Source organism: Rhopalosiphum padi, chromosome 2 (genome assembly GCF_020882245.1).
Source record: "Rhopalosiphum padi isolate XX-2018 chromosome 2, ASM2088224v1, whole genome shotgun sequence".
Taxonomy (NCBI): domain Eukaryota; kingdom Metazoa; phylum Arthropoda; class Insecta; order Hemiptera; family Aphididae; genus Rhopalosiphum; species Rhopalosiphum padi.
Genome location: NC_083598.1, coordinates 33500264 through 33516903, shown reverse-complemented (window position 1 = coordinate 33516903; position 16640 = coordinate 33500264).

Sequence of the window (16640 nt, the reverse complement as noted above, 5' to 3'; positions counted from 1 at the left end):
ATTACAATTCAAGGAATTTTATTTTTATTTAAATTTAATTAGCAAATTAGCAATATATTTTTTAAAATTCAGTGACGTATCTAGGCTTTTATAACGAGAGTGTGATAATATATATTTTCACCCACTCTTAAAATAGAGAATTACTTTAAAAAGTAACGCAACAGTTACAATAATTTCATTAAGAAACACAAAAATTGGGCTATTTTATACTTTTAAAATATATTATTCTAATACTTAAAACAAGATATTTTTATTTATTTAAATATAGTATAATGCATGTTTATAATACAATGCACACATGTTATACGACCCATGAGGAGCGAATACACCATCGTCTCTCCTCCCAAAGGTACGCCACTGTTAAAATCATTAATATTTAATTGTATATCATAACAATGTACAATATTGTTATTGGTTATAGAAAAATTGTAGTGATGTATTTTAAGATGCAAATAAAACATTAAAAACAAAAATACCCTATCAATGTTTTTTAACGATTTGGTAAAAACATTTTAAAATTGTATACGTATATAAGAATTATAATAATAATAATAAAAAATGTAATTGAACACATTCTACTTTGGAAATTTAACGGATAGTTATCTACTGAAGTGAAGAAACGATGAGTTTTGCTAAAACAACATTACAATAAAGTACATTTACATAATATACATTTTGTATAGTCATTTCGTTTATGACTGTAAATTATTTTATTATTGTAATTTAAAATTATATTATACACGTTTAACTGGTTTTGCCTATATAAAAAAAGTTTAACTTATTTTGTGCCTTTTCCAAATAATTTAATGTTCATTTGAATTGAATAAAATCGTAGTCCGATGTCTCACACAGTCCAAACGTTTGAAAGAGAAAAATAATGGAACAAATATCGTCGACGACTATAGATTTGTTCAAAAATACTACGCAGTGTCTTTGGTGCGTACATGGGATATGCTACGATCGAGTGTAATATATATTATTATCAGTCGCTAATTGAATACGATACGGGCGTTTTTCTTATTTCTGTATAAAAACGTGATCGGATAAAAGAAAAATAAACCGAACACGGAACACTATATCGACTCCCGATTGAAAGAGAAAAAATGATTTGATAAGTAACCATCGAAGTTATAGTGGATGAGTCTGCGAGTATAGAGGTGGTGGCTTAACAGAGAAAAACGGATACGTCGGAAGTAGAGTGAAGGACGAGATAGCTATTAATCAATAGACGGACGTCGTTTTGTGGGCCGAGGGGTGTACTACTTGGATCGGCTGCAGGCGTCTAGCAAGGGCAATACGTAAAAATCGAAACCATTTTGATAGACAATTTCTTTTAATCATTTATCTTCTTCAGGTGTGCGTGATCATGCTCTAGCTTTGGCGCGCACGTTTCGTCGTCTTCATCCACACGGCAGAGGTGGCCCATCGACATTTCTGCACACGACGACGGTCGGACGCAGACAGACTACGGGGCTGGCAAGACATAATTCGAATTGATTTCGTTCTACAGCATACGTGTGACCGGCATAAACGCATACTGTTGTACGCAATTATATAATGTGCATCCGTCATGGGAAATAAGATAAGAAAAGAGAAAAGAATATAAAAGTTACGCATGTCTATAGGGCGTCTCTAACTTAATTATGAAAAAAAGTAATTTGGCTTCATTTAAATAGATATATAAATTGGCAAACACAACAAGAACATAAATTAATTTTTTTTCTGATATCAATAACAAGTAAATAAAAAAAAATTAGGTATAACATTCATACAAAATTATTGAATAGAACTTTTCAAAATTAGTGAGGCATTTGTATGTAAGTATAGTAATAACACGAATGTAATGATATTGCCTTCTTCACTAGGTGGTAAATAATTGTCCAACTGTCTCAATATTTCATTATTAATATCGCTATAGTAATATTATTAACATGTAAGCAAACATCCTGTATATCGTGTATTACACTTATGCGTAACTAAGGTATTGGGGCTGTTTGTATGAACATAATAATAATATATAAATGGGTATATATCATCAATATATTATGTAATATAACCCGAGGCATGAAATCGTTTCGCCTCGGAATTGTATTTATTTTTATATAGGTAAATCGTTGTTTATTATATATACTTGGTTAGATTTGGGCTTTTGGATTTTTATGATGCTGAGGTATCTCATATCGTCCGTGGCTGACTTAAAATCAATTATCGGCTATACGTATATTATAATGGGTGTGACGCTACGCCGCGCATATGTAATATTATTATTATTATTATTGTATGACTAAAATACTGTAATACTGTATATATTATTATAGGTAGACGTACATACCTTTTTTACTCTGTCTTTCAACCTTTCTAACCTCTGCATCATATACTTACATATAAGTTTTGTTTCTCAATTTCTCTTAATATTTTTTATACTATTTTGCATATTATGCAAATACAATTCAGCCCAGGCCATTCACGTAAGTTGTGTGTGCACTAGGTATATCGGTTAAAATTAAATACAAACTATCTTTTCTCGACCCCTCGCGCAATCGTAACTTACTCGAATGGACACTTTCATGTTCCATAATAATTTAACGATGGCGGTGGTGACTGTACTATCGACGGTGATGTCGCGTGTCTGCTTTTGAACCCGAGTCGGCTGTTATGACAATGTATGTGGACGATGACGGTTTTCACTTTGACAACGGTTCTATTGAGTTTGTTTTTTGTGATAAGGTAGAGAAGAGGCGTACACATGCAGATATTACCGGATTGAAGGTGAATTGTAATAGGCATACTTACTGTATACATACTACAGCCCTTTATTATTATTGCAATATTGCATAGTAGTTATACTCTTTAGCATTAAATTAATAATTAGTCGTGATTATATTGCTCAATAGCTTAATCAAGCACTGTATATTTAAGTATCATATGTACTTATTACCAAATAATAATTGGCATATAGTAAAAGAAAATTAATGAAGGATCCATTATACGTTAACTATTGAGAATTACTAAGTTTTCCTTAATTGTAAATACTTAGTGAAAAATAAAAATAAAAATTGTTATCTTTTGTTCCATAATTATTAAAATATATTTTTTTGTACTAGCACAAAGTTTAGATTATTTAAGTCGGGAAAACTTAAAAAAGAATAAGAAAAAAGGTCTTGTGGGACCTTTATTCCATTATTTCGTTTATATTAAGAGACTAAGAGACAAAGTAATACAAGCGTTAATATTATAAATAGCATTTTATCATAACCGATCTATATTTAGATTTTAGATCATTATAATATTATAATTAATACACGTATGCACACACACGTTTAATTCATATTGTTTTTTGATAATATAATCAACTCATATTAGTCATATCTATTGCACCAAACCCAGAAACCATCACTCACAATTTTCTTACTTTTACCGGAATTATAGGTTTGTACTACTTCTTTAAGGAATCATTATTTTACTATTATACCTGTACCACTTATTTTAAGCAAATTATAACACCTATATAAACTCTAAACTTAAATTGTAGTATCTAAGATTTAGAAAACGCTAATAACCTTGTTGTTAATGCGTAATTATAAATAAAAACAAAGCTCATATCTATATAGGTAACTACCTATTCACAGTGGCGTGTTTAGGGGGTGGGCCTGATAGGCAAGTGCCCACCCATATTTTTATATATGTACTAGACTAGTATAAGTCCGATGCTCAATGAAGAATGAAAATATGATTTATAGTAAGAAAAAAATAGTTTTGATTAGGTTAGGTATTTTAATAAAAAAGTAAGATTTGAATATTTAAAGAGTTTATGTTTTAATAAAAGGTAAGCTACCATTTATTATAAAAAATAAAAATATAAAAATACTAAAACTTAAATAGATCAAATTATTATATGAGGAGGGGTAAAACCATTCTGAACTTAACTTTTGTGGCCCATCCACAAAAAAAGTTCTGGACACGCCACTGCCTATTCATATTATAAATGCAAGGCGCTCTATATATTATTATCATATAATATTCCTAGTATTTTGTATAGTTTTAGACCAATTAGAAGAAAGTTAGCTAACGAACGTTTCAATGCTTGATTTCTGAATATATGAATTTATTAGATTTTTTTTAGCTTATGTAGGCAAAAAAATATCAATTAAATATTTTTTTCAATTCTTAACTAATTTATTAAATTGTAACACATGTTTAATGTTTTCCTACATAACCTAACAAAAAAGTTTATAAATACATATATTTTGAATCAAATAAATACAAATTTGATCACTAGTATACTACAGTATATATAAAAAAATCATTCACTTTTTAGCAGTTCCTATAAATACTTTAGTAGGTCTTGGAGCAATTTTAAGAAATATTTGAAATCTTTGTGAATTTTAAGCGATCATAACTTTCTAACATTAACCTTTAAGTTTCTGTATATCTGTGTACTTACTTTAACATAATGAATTGTCAATAATTCAAAATGTTGTACTGTAATACAACCTATAAATTTTTTTTGAAATTAAAAATGACTCTTCTTTAACTATTTCTGTCTAGAAAAAATGACCAATTATATTCAATTTCGCATATATTATGTACTTAATAAATATAATACTAAATATTATATTTGCTTGTCCAAAAATATCAATGTACTCGTACTAATATCGAAAATTTAACCATCGGCAGTATAGTATATATTATTTATGGACACTTAAAGTTTAGTCGTCAAGAATATTAAAGTGACAGCTATATTATATATAACTTTCGAAAATGTATAGTGCTACTTTGTTACTCTGGAAATGTACACAAACTATAGATTTTACACATATAATATAAATTAAATATTGCACCACATTTAAGTATTAAAATTTTTAGAAAACAGTGATTGCTATTAAGAAACAAAAGTAGGATTTAATAATCAAAAATTATCACTTTTTCTCACAAATATTATCATGGCAAAATTCATGCTTATAAAAACACTTAATATTTTTGTTTTTATGACATTAATTGAAAAGTTGAATTGATATCATGGATTAATATTTAATTAATAGGTACTTAATCATTTAGGTAATATTTTGTAATTTGTAAAAGCTGACTAGATATAATAATTAATATATTTTATTATTATATCTATTTTATGTATTGTATAAAACCATTATTAAGGATTATTATTTATAGCACCTAAATTCATTTTATTACATCAAAAACTATTTTTTTGAATTATTATTTAAGTACATCAATTATTTTTTTAACAACTTAACAATTTACAGTAATAAAAAAGAGTGGTTATTAATTGAAAAAAAAATGTATTGCCACAGGACTAATGGTGTATATTGTTAAAATTCCGAAAATTAAAAAATTAAATAAAAGCATTATTGTCTTTAAAAAGGCGAGTGAACAATAAACATGCTTGGAATGCTTGGTGTATCATCCTGTGTACTAATATACCTGCTGCCGTGGGACGTATTGATAATCTTAAATATTTTTGAGAAGTACCTACTCAAATTTTATAATCATACATACATAATATTTTTGTGTTTGAGAACATGAGAATCTTTTTTTAATAAATCGCTTTTTTTGCCCATCCTGAAAACTTCAAATACATAATTTATGTCCGCACTGGATCGAATTGATATACACACGCATATATTGGGTTAAGTAGGATTGCCTTTATCGTTTCAATAGAATTACCTATTATAAAATAAAATACATCACAACGCTATATATATTTATTTAGCAACTTGCTTAGAATTGTTCACCCCAACATTCACAGTGAAAATCGGTATTAGTCTAGTTTCACGTGGTCTGTGATAGAGGTGCGCTGCAGAGATTCTTTCAAAATTCCTACATTCATGCATTTTTAAATGTTTTAAGACTTAAGTCATACATTTAGCTAATGAATTTGTATCAAATCGTTTAGTATGTACCATCTATATTCTGCAACAGCGATCATAACAGTAATTGTAATATTATACAACCGATTTCGAACATCTATAACGGTATAAAATATAGCGTAGTTATGTATGTACGTAGTCAATTGGACGATTTCCAACAATGTATCATCATGTGCATGGTAATTTATAACAGTACTACGTGAAGAAAAAAATTAGGATTTTTGTATAATTTCCAATATCTAGATTCGCATTTTCAGGATTAATCCAAATCATCTGGAATTTTGAAGATCTAAGTATGTACTATATTAATAATCAGGATCATATATAATATATTAGTTTTAGTTGTTAATTTAAGTATGATACACCTGTGTGTCAAAGATTATCATTTGTTATGTAGCTAATTATTGAAGTACAACGCTATATTTATACTTCAGAGAATTATTTAAAATAGTTAGCTATGTGAAAATCCGTGTTAATATAAAAAAGCTATGAATAAAAAAAATATAAACTATACATATACTATAGTATGTCTACCGAACCACCCTTGATAATAGACATCGAACCAATAATGAAACAAAAAGGGGGAACCATCGTTTTTAAAAATTAGTAGGTACCCTTCTGTTTGTATATTAATTAAAAAAATGAGATCATAATTGTCTTTTGACGAAAAAAAATAGCCCAATTACAATAGAGAAAAATAAAACTTATGGAAACGTGAGAAAAATTATATAAAATATGTAATGATAGTTGAATGATATCGACGATTAATGAATATTTTACAGCTATTTTAATTATCACTTTATTATTTTTTTAAACTGTTTGTTTTAATTAGTTATTATTATTTTTGTATATTTTTGTAAGTCGTATTAAATAATCATCATACATTTTAAAATAAATAATAATACAATGTACTTATAGATTTTTTTTTGCACAAAAATAAATAAGTGTCTTTTTTATTCATGACTTTTTGTCCGTAACTTAATCATCCTAGATTCATAGAAATTAGTAAAATAAACTGTAAAACTGTAGAAAAATATTTTACTGTTATATTTAAAATATGTGTAATTAATAAAAAATATATAATATATTATTATTTATAATATTTATTTATTTATAATATTTATATATTTATATATAAATTTACTTACAAAATATTTCAATAACATTTTATAACATTTTTCTTTTTTGCTCACTACGAAAACATTTCAATTACAGGTATACAATAAGAGGATTGAAGTGTCGAAGTGTGCTCTATATTGCTACTCCTCGGCCATTACCTAAGTATACAGTGGGTACTGTTGCAGGAATGACGTGAGTACATATTTGTGTATCGTACGTACATAATAGGGATGTCGTGACAAGGACCTCGTCGAGCCCAACCCTGAACTCAGTAGGTACCTACTATAGTAGTGACGCGAATAGAGGTAGTTTGGTTGGCTTATCCGCCACCGAAAATATTAACAAGACTCCTAAAACAATACACTATAGCGATGCACTGAAATACACACTTAATACGTATTATTATTTTCTTCTGACTTTCTCCTACTATAGACCCTCGCTCGCTACGTGCATTTTGAAATATTTACACCACTGCCGATACAACTATATAATATACAGTGATAATAATAATATGTGGTGTCGGTATTACAATAATATTATGATAACAGCTACGATATTACGTATTCGTTTCGAAGCGATTGGCCGATGTCCAACGCGGAGTATCATTGTGGTGCAATTATTTGTGCGTCGCGCCTGTGCAGTGTATACACGACGATGGCTCTCCTCTTTCAATATACCGGAAATCCGTATAACACTATAACACTGTTATTATTATTATTATTACTATTATTGTTGTTGTCGTTACATCCCCAACCGTAGAGGTTTGTTGGTACACACCGCTCATATTATATACCTATAGGTACACTACGCACTGTACGTCGTACGACCCGTGACGTTTCCAGCCCAACAAATCAGGCACCCGGCCAACGTACGATGTATAATGTATATACATACTAATATAAGAGATAATGATGATAAATAGGTATGTAATGATTTAGTGATCCATGATCTCGGTATAGACCCGTCGATGTGTCGTCGTTAATGTTGCATATTATAGTTTCAGCATCATCAAATCGTCTTCGAGATGTATTATTATATATTGTTATTACTTATTGTACGTACATAATAGGTAGATCGTTTCCGGTGGTGGAATCCGAATTGCTGTTAAATTTATCTGCGTGTTGTTATATTATGATATTCACCAGCGTTTTTGTGTCAGAAACATGGTTACGGTTATAGCGGTGATATCAATGTTTAATGTATTGTTATCGATGGTTTTTAAATCTATCTTTCCTTTTCTATAGATTCATCCGTAATAATCATTGTTGTCGTTGCTAGCGTATATTGTTGATTACTCCATAAGCACAGAATTCATTGCTGTAAGGACTAACGACGGACTTCTAACACTATCAGTGAATTGTTCGACCATAACGCATTATTACTATTATTACTCTAATTACTAGTTCATGTTTTATCCGGGATGGTTTCAATTTTAATTTACTAGTATTTTCGTAACTTACTACTATAATCATTCAAAGTCTATATGTTTGTTTATTTAAATTACTTCCACAAATCTATTTTCCTTTAGCCATATTATTATTATTTTTTTTAAAAGCATGCGCTTCGTTAGGTTTTTAATGTTAGTCGATAAAATAGTATGAAATTATTGTATTAAAATTACACAAATTGGTTCTCGAGAGTTTTTTAGAAGACCAATTTTTAATTTGATCGTTCCATCATAATGATTAAAAAATATAAAATAAATCCTACGTAAAATACTAAACTGTATACACGTGATACAAAATAGTTAAGACACAATAAGACATTTTTTGTGCACGTAAAAATTTTATGGAGTTAATTGTAGCTTACAAACATCGTATCACGAAAATACCGTCATAATAATATTATTGTTATGACTATTATAAAGCTTTGCGAAAATAAAATGGTGAGAGTGAAAGTTTATTATACTTAAGCTGTGTGTATATTATATAATGTATATGATACGGTAAATGCCTGTTTTACAGATGCCTACGCAAATATTTAACTTTTATTTCAACAGTTAGTTATTATTGTTTATTCAACTTTTTCCAGTCGTAACGGATTTTGCAGTATTATGTATTACATTAATAAAGTATAATGCAATACGACGTGGTCATCAGTTAACATATATTAAGGTGGTACTCATATTTATTCTTTCAGTAGAATATCTTAGAAATTTCATAAACCATATAGGATGTACCTTAAAGATTAAATACAGTTTGTTAACAATAGCTGGGTGTACTCCAAGAATTCTTCTGCACATAGGGTAGTTCAATTATACCTTCTTAGTATACGTATTCGTGTAAGGAAATGACTTCTATTTCTATTTTTAAATTTAATTGGTTGATCAAAAATACTTAATTTTAGTACAGAAGTGTATAAAATATTATTTTGATTGATCGGTTTTTATTGAAATTAAATATATTTTAATACAATTAATTCTTTGAGTACATAATTGTATTATTAAAAAATCTCAAAACTACTGTCTCTTCAAGAACAAAAATGTATAATAAATAAAAGTAATATATATTAAATATGCATATATTTAATAAGTATTACGTATAAATATAATTAATTATCCAAAATACTATTTGATTTTTTTTAGTTTGGTTAGTTACGGTTATCAGTTTATCACTATATATTTATAAATTTCGAAAAATAATACAAAGAAGACGGATAAATTAAACATATCATAAGTAAAATGACTGATTGTCATTTAAAAAAAACAAAATTTATTTATGCACATGAACAAGACTTACAACCATAAAACAAAAATTGAACGAATACGCTCCATTGTTGTGTATGGAATTTTCATTTTTCGTAAACATTATCGAAAATTAAAAAAATATCATCAATTCAACGCGATTGGACGTTATGATGATCATGGCGAGTCCTATTATCATCATTATTATGTTATTATTTACACATTATTTGTTATTACGTATTAGTGTGTGGTATCGAATTGAATATCAGGTAACGCGCGATTTATGATGAGAACAAACGTGTCATAAAACTCATTATCTCCGATGTCTAGTTACACTAGCTATAATACATATAATATAATACCAGTTAAAACCTATATTATTAAATTATAAATAATAATAACAACGCTCACGTAGTTTGAACGTGTATTAATGATGATACCTATAGACTCATATCGAATAACTGAATACACGATATTATTATATTTTATTATAAATTATAATATTATGCTCATACACCTTTACATAAATATATATTTTTTAATTCACTGGAAGACCATGGAGTAGTACATTTAAGTTTAATAACTGTTGATTAAAATTAATTATAATAGCACTGCTGTAGTTAGAACCTTGGCTAGCCTAGCCAAACCTTTATCAGCAAAACGAAAATAATATGTTATAGATACGCTTTTCCCATTCGATGATACGAAATTGTTTTTATAGTTAGTATAAAAACATTAAAAACGTCAAAACACTGTCCATTCAATATTTTGATTAATTGAATGTTTGTACTTTGATTTGTCTTGAATCATCACATACATATCAATGCTATCTCCATGATTTTGATAATCTAAGAATAGTTCTGACAACATTTTTGTAACAACCCTTTGGGCTTTGAGTAAAAAAAAAACTATGAATAATTTTTCTCAAAAAATTTGATAACAAAGCAAAATAGGTGATAGCTGATATCTTTAATGGGACATCTTGTCTGTCAAGGAGAATGAAGATCATGCTAGAGCTAGACAACCGTGTAAAGGTGGCTTGAATGAAGCTAGGTGCTATCACTATCACGATTCTATTGGATGTGTTGACAATCAAGTCTTTTTATTTCTCTTCCTATGGCACCATTGGGATGGTGATCACGGCGGATCCAATTTTTATTTTTATTTTTTTATTGTAAGGAATTCATCCAATCTTTACTTTATTAAATCGTAATTGTATATATATTATATGAGGTCTGATGGTCACACAGCTGGCTATGACAGTCATTGGTTTGAACTTCAGTAAAGTATTAAAAAAATATCATTTCTTATTACCCAGTAGTAGTTAATTTCTCTACACTGCCACTGCCGTACCTACTCTATTAGGAGTGACGTACATAGGTCATATTTAGTTAGATATAGGCGTTGAGCAATAAATATATTGTTAAAAAAACGATTTTATATAATTTGACTATTATTATTTTACAATAACTGATGCAACTGAGGTGGAAGTAATACTATCGTGGTTCATATCTCGGTTGTGATGTAATAAGTAAATATATATATATGATAAGTGACATAAAGGTATTTTTCTTCAAATACTTTAATTCGTCAGAAAAGAATGTCATAGGAATATCGCAATATCGTTAAGCCGATTTATGTATATTTATACGTCAAATTTATTCTGCGTACGTATGATTTAAAATATTTAGGATCAATATTAATAAGGAATAAGAATTGGTGATATAGTATAATATTATTATTCGTGTAGTTTTAAAAACGATTTCCTCAAAATAAGTAACATCATTGTTTTTGTGCGTATTAAAAAAAATATCCAATTGTACCTATATTATGCGCTTTAATATTTGTATAGAATTTACTTTAAATATTTAATTACTTTTATACAAACGTTTTTATCGCAATATATAGTATATATGATGATGATTATGATGATAATAATAATAATACAGTAGGTAAATTATTACAGTTGTTGATTCATGATAAATTTGTATTTATTATTTTGAAAATGTAATCTGCAATCATTTGACCACTGATAATACGGTTTTGTTTTTATTTTCAATATTTATGAATTTATGAGTTAGGATTAACTGCAATAATATTTTTGTCATAATGGAGTACACGAAAGAAATTATATAATATTTTTTGTTATTAAAAATATATCCAATAATATGTATAATCACATTACGGCAGACCAAATTAAAAATTATAAAAAATATTTTGAATTATTATTTTATACAATATAATATTATACATATCTAATTTATACATTTATTTACATTTTAATTATTGGTATTTTATTAATAATTTAGTTGTAATAAGTTTAATAGTTGTTTATTGTATATTTATAAATATATTAAAAATTCTTAGATTTTACAGTTTTCGTCTTATTATATTATTCCCAAAACTATTGTATAGCCTTGTAATATTTTATTACCCAATGAAAATCTGATTTTTTTTATCTAAATTACTCTAAATCAATGGTCGGCAACCGGCGGCCCGTGGTTTTTTTTGATAAATAATTTGGAATATAACATTTTTATTTTTGTCTGGACCGCGAACTCTTATTAATTTATGAATGTGGCCCGGGAGTCCAAAAATATTGCCGACCACTGCTCTAAATAATAATAGTAATAATAAAACAAAATTCGATAATTAATATTTTGAGTATTGATTTAAATTTTAAATAATATAAATATATCAGTCAAAAGAAAATGTTTTGCCTAACAGAAAAAATGATGGAGGCACACTGATTAAAAAAAAAAAAAAAATGTTTTCACCATAGGATAGTCAATAAATATTGTAAAATTTATAACTATTTGGAAATATAAATTATTTAAGTTTCTCTTTCTATCTTATATCACATATACTTATTATGTCCATCTCATGATATAGATTTTATATTTTCTTGTAAAAATAAAATAAAAAAAAGTATATTTAAAAAATTAACTTGAATACATTCATATTATACACCCGCAGCTATGAAAATTAAAAAAAATAAACTGTTCATTGCCTTTTTAGTAAATTATAAACCACATGATTTATATAATTATACATTTATGGAATATTATTGATTTTAATTTTTAAACCATAATTATTGTTATCTTCGAAAGAATCATCTTGTACCTATGTAAACATAATTTATATTAAAAATAAAATCAATAATAGATATCTGATAATATCATCTATACATTATATAATTCTACGTACACTATTATTACAACAACGAACCGATAAATGTTCATTTGATTCCATCATAACTCTCTCTATCTCACTATATCCGGCTTTATGTAATATATAAATCTGAACACTTTTCAATCGAATGGATCAGGATTCCTGAAACAACCCGCAGAGATCTTTCTTGCTTATATACCTATAGGTAAACGGCCGAGCTCTGTCTCGTATAAAAAAATCGCTTACCCGCCGTTTTTTCGTGGCCGTCTGTCGGTAAAGTCATTATTTACTTCCGGCCATTTCCACAATAATTCGCCGACTCTTTGAACTAGAAAGTTGGTTTTGTTACATGGATGAGCTCGCGTAACGGTCTAAACGAAATATCGAACATACAACACACACACACACACAGAAATCTATATATATGTCAAATAATATATCGCGTTGTATAGCTATTGAATAGGATACTGTATTACCTATCGGAAAAAAATAAACCGCTCTGGAAATAAGACTCGAGTTTAAATCTAATTGTGTGTCGGAAACTCGAGAGTGAATAAACTCCCCCAGCCCGAGTAGCGGGGAAGGTATAAACACAACGGCCGGTGTCCACTTTTAACGTTTTCGTGTGCAATATTTTTTTTTTTTTTTTTACAATAACATCCCTCTGCAGGTGAACCGAATATCCTGTAGGGTACCATAGTGTGTACATCTTTCGAACGAATACGTCTTTCATTTTATTTTTTCCCTGCGCGTATACCGTTCCACTATCCCCATCGCACAGTAGTTTATTGTTGTTTGCACGACAATCGATATATTACGCGTATACCTACGTATCTATATATAGTTTCTCAAAAAATGCTAGTTTTTACAGATCTGCCACTGCGGAACAATGGCACGACTCGACATGGTATTATAGGTATAATCTCGTATATTATACATACCTATTATATATTGTATAACATCGTCCTCTTTTACAGAAAACATTCTAAGCCCATAAATTGGTTTTTTGAGAATCGTATTGAATAAAAAACAGGATAAAATATTATGCTACAGTCAAATAAGTTAAATTAGGTTTTTTTTTCAAAACGGGTCTGGGTGACCCAGAAATCATTTTAAACTTAGTAAAATTTAAATGCACAATATTTCGTGGGTATATTCTATAATATTATAGTGATTCTTAAAACTTTTTTAAACGGTTTTTAAACATTTTAATTAAAAAAAATTAACTATGCTCAAAGCTCATAATATGATATTTAGTATTGTTTCAATCTTATATATTTATTTTATTGTTATTAAACTCAAAATTATGTGGTAACACTCATGGTCAAAGCTGTTGCTAATTATTATTAAATATATATTGCAGAGTGCAGGCTCGTTTATTATAAACAACGGTCCATAGAAATCCCTGATCAGCACTGTTGAATTTGACAAAAAATGATATGTTTTATTATTACTATAATAATAATATGCATTGAGTTATTAATTTACTGATTTATTTATCTATTTATATTTGTTCGTATTTTTTTCCATAAGTTTACTATAAATATCAAACGTCCTCACAAAAATAATATCTTTTAATAATTTTTTTCATTTTCGCCAATAATAGTATTCCCTGCGTTATTGTAACATAATAATATCATAACACGGCTCAGTGAATAGGCCATTTAGGTACACTGGTATCGCTGGGCCGTTTGGCTGATGTACTTTAACCCTTATAATATAGTTGTTTAACATTACACAAAACACAATATACATCAAAGTATAATAGTGCGTATAAGTAATGAGATGGAATTATTATGTATATACCGTGCAATATTTAATATGTTTATAACGGACTAAACGTAATTTTAGGTTTTTTATTTTTCATTTTAAACTGACGACGAGGGAGATATTGTATTTAACTTCATTACTCCAAGTTTTAGGTGTCAGTAGTTGTAAATAAAACACAAACTAGCTTTTGTTTTTAATGAAAAAATTCTAATTACAGTTAATTTATTATGTTTCATTTTTATTAAAGGGCAAATCGTTACGAATATTTAACAATAGAATATGATATTGTGATTAAGACCAGCATAAAGTCAATTGAAAATCATTTATTTATACGAGTAATTTTATAATAATCTTATAGATCTTTGATAAAAACAATCACTGATTAATAAAAAAAATTTCTAAATATCATATACTATCATAAATAACTTTGATGTAAACCCATATGAATGCTAAAATACGCACAGATACATTTGAAGCCGGAACATTAACTAAATCGAGCTGTCAAAACGTGTTGCCGTATTTCATCGGTTGTCACTATATCGTAGATCGATCATTTATTATATTTTATATTTTCAGCAGAGATATTTGCACTTAATACTCCTGTTTGATATAGGAGTATTTATTTTTACCTTACCACTGCACAATATGCGTGTGACATGCATGCAATGCACAAAAGGTATGTTTTTTTCATCTGATTATGTATTTATTGTAACCGACTTGCGTAGTGTTTAAGAAGTTATAATAGCAGAGAAACATCGAAACTCATCAAAAAATGGTTGATCAATAGGTACTGTAAAATTTCACAAACAAAAAAGTCGATAATAATACGTTTAGAAAAAACAAATTCTTAGCAAGATTAAAAATACTCGTCTGACCTTCATAATAAATATTATATAATACTTTATTATTTTTTTAAACTACCAAACATTTTTTAATTGTTTGACTTAAATCTTTTTATTTTCGCGCAAATCACAGACTATCATCGTTAATTTTTTAATGTTAGGTTAAATAAACAATCATCGTCCACTATTTAATTAATTATTATAATAAGCTATTGAAATAAGTTTAGTGATTCATAACAATTTAGTGAACCATTAAATTTAGTTAATTATTTTTTATGTTACTCATTATAAGTTATTGAAATAAATACTCATAATAGGTATAGTGTATAGAGCATACTCTATATACGTACCTACAATTTTTTTTTTAATATCACAGAGTATGAATCTGAAATGTTAAAAATAATTTACGCATAATCGCAATCGTTTTATGGACTATTGTATTAGTAATTATGAACTTATTGTTATTTATTCATCAATATAAATACAAAGTATAACTTTAGTCTACAATACTTTCAAAACACTCAATAACGATGTTTATTGATTATTTTACCTATAATAGAAATACGATTGAGTGGACTGTGCGTAAAATGTAGGTATATAATATAAACAATTATGCGACGTAAATTTCATTAGATTCAGTGTACGATTATGTTTCGTATTATAATATAGTACTACATATTAATATTTTATTATTCATTGTTCAGTAATTATAGATTTATCTTAGAAATGGTCAGCTATATTGGTTTTTATTTTCCATGTAAAGCTTATTAAAATTATCCTAACTATAGTGATGGCTTATTAGATGACTATATGATACATTACACGCAGTCCTTTCAAATAGATTCTGTGCAATCCATCTATAATATAATCATCATATAATATAGAAGCTTACAAAACGATGTTTTGCCAATGGCGGCTCATTAATTGAAAATAGGATTTTGGTCAAAGCGCGTCCGTCACCGCATAGGAATTGTATAGCACGCGTTAAATTGGCCCTGATTCTATATGTATATTTACTCGCATATATACATATATTTATTTAGAAGGGTGAGAATTAGAAAGCAAAATTCAGGCTCAATTTTGGTTAAATGATCTAATGGACAAGACGCGTTTGAGGGATTTTATCGACGGCTTTTGTCTCGGAATTGCATGTGCGTGGACGTGTGTGTG